Raw genomic sequence first — 7381 nt, 5'->3', positions numbered from 1 at the left:
ATGCCAAGGATTTTGGGGTCAGGGTTGTGCCCAGGACCTCGAGGTTCTCCAAGGTGCTGCTGTAATAAGTGCGAAGAGATGACGGCTCTGGGCCAGGTGGTTGTGGTGCAGCGTCAGAGGTGTTGGCATGGGGCTGGCAGCGTGACTCTTGTGCCAGGTGACCAGAGTCCCCAGGGTGCCACATCCCAGGGCGGGAGGCGATCGGTCCATGCCACAGCCAGAGCAGGGCTCAGGGTGTAACGGACACGGTGCTCAGCAGTGCCCAGGGACACCTGGGTCCTTGGGATGGTGGCACTGGTCTGGGGACCCACTGTGTGCAGAGATGGCACCCACCATGACAAGGGCATGGAGGTGACATCTGCCATGGGCGTGGAGGTGACATCAGCCACGGGCACAGATGCAGCCACCGCTGTGGCCACACGCGTGGCATCGCTGCACCCTCCCAGGCCACCCCTGGCTCTTGTCCCCTGCACCGGTGTGGGCAGGTGGCAGCGGTGGCACCTTGTAGAGGGGCTGCGGCCAGGGAGGGGGATGCAAGCAGTGGGGTGGGGGCCGAGCTGCCGCTGCGCTCCAGTGCAGCTGCCTGATGTGATCGTGCTGATGGCGATTGGGAGCGGGTTCACTGCTCTCGCCGCTCCGATTCACTCCTTCCTCCCGGCTCCGTCCCTCCTCCCCGCCGCGCTCCGCATGGCTGGGCACGCGGACGGGACGCAGGGTGACGGGCGGCCTCGGCGCTCGCAGCCTCCGCTTCCAGCCGGGCTCTGTGAGCGCCCCCCCTGCACATCCCACCCCGGCCAGCGTCTCCTCCATGCCAGTGCAAGGCTGCAGCTGTCCTTGGAGGTCAAAGGTTCTGCCCAAAGGAGGTCACCGTCATTAGCCCCATTTCACAGGTGGGGAAACTGAGACTCAGAGCAATGCCCAGAGCACGTGGGTCTGGCCCTGGCACACTCGCCCCTCTTGGCAGGCGCTCGCCACTCGCCGAGATTGCCGCTGTTGTGACAGTCGCCACCGAACCTCGCCAGAGCGAGACCAACAATATCCCCCAGGTGCCCGGCGCAACCCAAAACTATGAGGTTGCATAAGCGTGCACCACGCCTCGCGGTGAGCAACGCCAGACCCACGCACGCCGCCTGCACCTCGCGCCCCACGGCTCCTTAACCCTTCGTGCACGGCGCTGACCTCTGTGCCAGGCGGGTGCTGGTGGGGGCGGACGTTGTGCCGTGCCCCTCCCGGCCGGGCAGAGAGATGCTGCTCCCCTGGGGTGTGCGTGGAGCTGCACCGGGATGGGACCCATTTTGTCCTGACCGGGGCCCTCGATGGTGCAGGGCAGGGGTCCTATGGGTGCCCTGTGCACTCGGCTGGATTTAATTCCCGAGATGACCAAATCCTGGTCTCGGCAAAGCCTCGGCTGGGCTCGCTGGGTGATTTTGCTCCCAATGGGATACTACCCCCTCCCCTCGCCCCAGCACTGTTTTGCACCTGGCGACACTGGAGGGCACTGAACCTCCCCAAAAACCTTTCCCCTCCATGCAGTCGTGCCTGGTGCAATGCCAAGCCCTGTTTGTGGGCGGCTCGAGCAGCCCATGCATGCGGAGATGGTAACTGCAGCATCCCGAAGCGGCAGCTGCCGGCACAGCTCCGCCACCAGGATCTGCCCCTTCCACCCTGGCTGGCCTGAAGGTGAGCAGGAATTTGGGATTACACCACCCCTCCTTAATCACTGTTTGCTCTCGCTTGCACCGCACCCAGCGAGGGGCGAACCCCTCCGCCCGCCCGCAAGCATCGCCCCTCCTGCACCCGCAGCCCCTCACCCCGGCCTCGGGGAGCAGCCCCATGCGCACAGCCCCACGTCGGGGCTGCCCCGAGCTCGCCCAGCCCCGGCATGGTGCTGGCCACCATCGGCAACGCCGGGTCTCTTCGCCTCCCCGTGACTCAGTTTCAAGCCCCATAGACGGCCCGATCCTGCACGGTGCTGGGCACGTGTCCCCGCTGAAGCGGCGTGAGTCACTGCCCTGCAGCATTCATTATGCAAAGGCTGGCAGGGTCCATGGGGTGGGGTGGGGGCCGCTTGGGTGCTGTGGGGTGGGCAGCGCTTTGTCCCCCCCCAGGGACCCTTTTGCACTGCGATCCGAGCCTGGGGTTGTCCCCTGGACCTGGCCACCTCAGCCAGGCAAAGTGTGGGCCAGGCAAAGGGGGAAACTGAGGCAGCAGAGAGGTCCCTGCCACATCCCAAGAGGGGGATGTCCCTGTCCCCATCCCCGTGCCCATCCGGGGCCGGGGCTCTGCAGGGGGGCAGTGGGGCCGGGTGTAACCGGAGCCCCCCCGCTGGCCTGACCCGCTCACGTAACGCCTGCCGCTTATGCAATACCCGCACCGGCGTGGCTATAAGGGACATCCAACACCGGAGCAATTACCTGGCCCTTAATCAGCGGCAACACAGTATAACGAGGCTAATTAGATGGCAGAGCCACCGGTGGGCCAGGGAAGGGGCGCCCGGCCTCACCCTGCACCCTAAGGGGGGCCCTGAGCAATTAGTGCCCGCTGAGCCTTCGTTAGGGTCTCACCCCACCGCTCGGCCAGGCCACGTCCCCGCGCGTCCCCGTGCTGGGGACACGGCAGCGCGTGGCCGAGGCTTGGGATGCTGCCGCCCCTCCTGGTCCCCGTCCCCGTCCCCATCCCCGTCCCCACGGCGCGGCGATGCCCAAAGTAGGTTAGTGGGCCGAGGTGCCGGGAGACCGCCGCGGCACCGCTTTGTTTTCACTCCGGAGGAGCTGACGCTGGCTCCCGGCAGCCCTCGCTGCCGCCGATGTTATCGCCTCCGGTCCTCCCGGCCCCGGTCTCCCTGGGTGATGTTTCCTGCGCCCGGGCATCGCTCGGAGCATCGGAGCATGGCTCCTGGTGGGACGCTGCGCCCAGCCCGCAGAGCCCCGGTGCAGCTCGCGGCAGGAGTGATGCTGCTCCCCGCTCCTCCTGCTGGCCCCGGAGGGGGCACAAAGTCTGGGTGCCCCCCCTGGGCTCTCACCCCCCGGCTCGGGCAGCGCAGCCCCCGCCCGGCACCGCCGAATCTCCAGCGTCGTAATTAGGAGATAAACAGGAAAGAGAAAAGGGGCAGATTGCATATTCCGCCCCGATCCTCCCGAGACAGATAAAAGAGGAGAGGGGGGGATGCGAGGGGGCTTTTTTCCCACTTGTTTCTGCTGAATCAAACATTTCTCCTCTCGCTTAGAAGATTTCCCTGCTCCCCCCAGCCCCCTCCTGCTCTCACAGTTAATGAGGTTTTGCTGTAAAAGTCTCCGTGCCTCCGTCTTGGCCTTGAGTTAATCTCCAGATACCTTCAAAGCAGTTTTGTTCCTGCTCCCCCCCCCCACCTCCGTCTTTTTGAACTTCCGAGCAGCAGCCACAAAATTTGCAGGTTTCACGTGATGCTGCGGCGAGCGAGCGGGGACCTGGGGACCTGCCACCGTGGGAGGCACGCACGGGGACATGGTCCCTGCACCGGGGACAGGCAGCAAGGGGACGCAGACTGTTCCCCAAGGCGGACAGCCTGTGTTTGGGGGAATTTCCATACTGGCCCTAAATTGGCAAATTTTTGGCCAAGAGCTCCCTCCCGGCTGCCTGAGCTGCATCTGGGAACCGGCTGGGTCAGGGGGAAGAGGCTCCAGAGCTGCTGCAGCTCTGTTTGCAGGTGGAACGGAGGAGGAAAAAAAAAAAACCAAAAAACTGGGAAAACCCAGAGATGGGAGGAAAAGGGGCTGGAGGGGCTGAGGGTGGCTGTGCACGGGCACTGCCTGCAGCATCGGCCACCTTTGGGCTTTCTCCTCCCCACAGCAGAGCCGCCTGCTATGTTGGTACCGGCGTGTCCCGCACCAGAGCCGATCGAGAGGCTTTAGTGTGAGTTAATCCCAGCAATCCCTTAATTCCAGGGACCAAAATAGGAAAGATCAGTAGGTCAGTGGGAAAAGCTCCTGGCCAAAGTTAACGCGTTAATGCGGAGAGAGGGAGAACGAAAGAGCTGGGCAAGGCAGGGAGGAAAGCGTGGGCTCGTTCCAAAGCGTGGGCTCGTTCCATTTTCAGCCCCCTCCACCTTCTTTTCCCTGCCAAGGAGGGCTGGGGGTGTATCTGGGGGCCCTGCCGCATGGTTTTGGGGTGGTTTGGGGGATGCTGAGCACCAACCAGCCAGCGAGTGCCAGCAGCTCCCGGTTTGCAATGTTTCCTCCCCCCAGCCAGTCCCAGCAGCAGTTTGGGGAGGAAAGGGACGTTTTTACCTTCTTGTACCAAACATCTCCAGTGCTCACATCCCCTTTGCTGTGGTTTAAATCCCGGCCTCCAGAGGCGAAAGGTTGCGTATTAGCACACTGCACTGCTGAGCGCCTCTAATTAGGGCTTGGCAGCCTCCGTCCTCGGCCCCGTAAGCACCTTTTTGGCTGCCGCTCTGGAAAAAGCCGTGCCCGGGGACTTAGCCCTTAATATCGCCGGAGCCCAGGTGAGCCACCCACTGCCTGCAGCAAACGGGCTCAGCCCCGGCCCCGGGCGAGCCCCCGGCCCCGGTCCCAACCCCGGTGGGGTCTGGGGCTGATCCCGGTCCCCCTGCTTGGGATGAGCCTGGGGCCGTCCCCGCTCCCTGCCAACATCCCCTGGCTGCTTCCCGTATTTTGGGCACATTTCGGCAGTAATATTGCTACAGGAGCAGTTTCCTTAAATCCATCTCCGTTACCGCAAGCAGCTTATCACGAGAAACTCTTTTCCTCTCTGTTCTTTTAATACGATCCCGGCTTAGCAAAGCCCAGGGCTTAGCCACTGCCCCTGAAGTGCAAGTGAGGAGAGGAGAATTAAATAATATGAAAGCACAAAACAAAGGGCTGAGCTTTGAGCAGCTCGTCTTGCGGGGCAGGGGGTGCCGGGGGGGGCCAGCCTGGCTGCTGACTGCTGCGGCTGCCCACGGGGGGGATGCTCAGCGGGGGGATCGGGGCACGGCCCCTCGCTCGGCCCCTCCGGGAGGGCTCGGTTTTGTGGGTCAGTGGGTCAGGGATGCCGGGGTGCTTTCAGACATTGCTTCTTCTGCTAGGGAGTGGGGGAAGAGCCGTGTGGGCTCCTAGTCGCCCTAAAGATCCCCCAAACAGGCAAGGCCCATGGGTGCAGCCCTGCCAAGGAGCCCAGCTGGGGGAGCATTCCCCCCCCCTTGGGTCGATTAAAACATCCCATCGCGAAGAAGTTCATTGAGGGCTTCTACCAGTTTTGAAATATTGCAATTTTCCAGAGTTTTCCCATCTCGGTCTTTACCTGAACCAGCGAGCGGCTCTGGGGAACGCAGCGCCCTTTGCAGAGGCCGCCTCGCACCCAGAAATGGGTCTCAAACCCCTCCAGCCCCGCTGGGATCCGGTGGTGGGGGCCGGACGGAGGGATGTGGGCACTGGGGCGGCCGCGGGGACTCCTGGCTGTGGTGCAGAGCCCAATCCCCACGCAGCGCCAAAGGGGTCGGGGTTTTTGCCCCGCGATTGTCCCTGCTCATCCGTTTGGTCCCGGCTGGCTGCGCTCGCCTTGGACTCCGCTCCCGGCACGGCGCGGGTTGCTGGGGAGACCGGCCGGTTTATTTACCGTCAGGGCTGCGATAAGGAGTGTGAACGGGGAGGCAAAGCACATGGTGTCCCATGTGCCTGACCCACTTTCTGCCACCCGGGCACTGCTATTGGATTGCAGCGGCGAGCGGCACGCCGAACCGCGGAGAGAGATGCGGAGACGGCCCCTGGGGCCGCCAGGGCTTGGGGTTTCCTTTCCTGTGAACCCTGTTTTTGTTCAGGCTGGAAGGAAGAGAGGAAAACCAGCCTTGGTCTCTGCGGGGACACTGCAAGTCAGTGTGCTGGGGACGGATGGGTGCAGCAGAAGGATGGGTGCCAGGAGAGGATGGATGCTGCAGAAGGACGGGTGCTGCAGAAGGATGGGAGGCAGCAGCAACCAAACCCGGGAGCGAAATGGGGAACAAAAGCTCGCCCAAGCCCCACACCCTTGCAGCCAGCCGGGGGGGACGGGAGGAGTGGGAGGTCCCCGGCGCGGCGCGGCCCCACCGGCGCTGGCACAGTGGCCCAGATCTGCCATTCCGCATGGCTTCCCCGGCCTCTCCCCGCGCCGGCTGCGGCAAGCAGGGCGCTCGTGCGGCACTTCGCCTGCCGCCCGCTAATCCGACATGACTCTTCCATTAGAGACGAGATGCCGGCAAAGAGCTTTTCGGTGTAGGAATTAACTCCTTCTCCCACCCCGCACTGCAGGGCGAGCATCCTCTCCGTCCCCGTCACTCGGCTCTGCCCTTGCAAGTGTGTCCCCATCCTCCTCCTCCGAGGACGCGGGATGAAGGCAGGCACCGGATGCTGGCCTGCGCCATCAAGCCCTAAACACGGGATGGGGACACAGGGGACTGCAGTGCCAAAGGGGTGCCCCCAGCGAGCCGATGTCACCCAAAATAGGGAGCACGGCGGGGGCTCAGGGTGAGCGTCCCGGCCGGGGGTTCTGACTGGGTGCTGCTCCCCGAGCGGGGGGCTCCAGGACGTGGCGGGGATCGATCGGCTGCGGACGTGCCCACAATGTCACGGGTGTCACAGCCCGGAGGTGTCAGCCTCTCACATCCAATGTGACACCGTGCTGGGGGGATGGCGGTGGCAGCGCTGCGGCAGCAGCTGGGTCCGCAGCCCGTGGGGTGGACGCGCGGTGCAGGATCCACTCTCTGGGAGCAGGAATGCCCCCCTCAGCCCCTGCCCCCAAGGCGTCCCTCGTGCCCCTGGAGGTGACAGCAGCCTTCGGGCCCCAGCAGCCTTCCAGAGAGGGGGTCAGAGCAGGAGGACGCGGCTCCCGCCTTGCCCTGCAGCGTGCTCGGGGCTCGGGGGCTGTCCTTGCATAGGGATCGGGATCCCACCCGTGCCCCGTCCTCCCATGACAGCCAGAGCCCCGTGTCCTCGCTGCCCCCCGTGGCTGCGGGGTTTGGGGACCTCGGGCGACCCGAGCAATGCGGTTGGGAGCAGGTATCGGGTGACACGGGCTGGGAGCTCCCAGGCTCCCAGAGGCGATGGAGATCTGACCTGGATCCCAGCCACCCCCCCGGCTTCACCTGCGGTCACCTCCCGGGCCACCACGTGTCCCCATGTGGGGTCGGGGCCAGCTGCACCTGCCAGTGTTGGGACGGGGAGGTTGTGAAAGATTCTTTGGGGAGGGCGAAGCGTGTCCGGGCTGCACCCCCCACGTGTGGGTGCCAGGCACCCTCCTGCCACCCAAGGGAGGTGCCAAGTGCCAGCGTGGGACACAGCCCTGCCACGGCTGTGCAGGGGTGCGGGCAGGCCCCTGGTGTCCCCTGCGGAGGAACCCCCCCGGCATCCCAACGCGGAGCCACCCATGA

The sequence above is a fragment of the Anser brachyrhynchus genome, assembly GCF_964034855.1.
Source record: "Anser brachyrhynchus genome assembly, chromosome: 23".
NCBI classification, from domain to species: Eukaryota; Metazoa; Chordata; class Aves; order Anseriformes; family Anatidae; genus Anser; species Anser brachyrhynchus.
Note: the sequence above shows the minus strand (reverse complement) of the source record.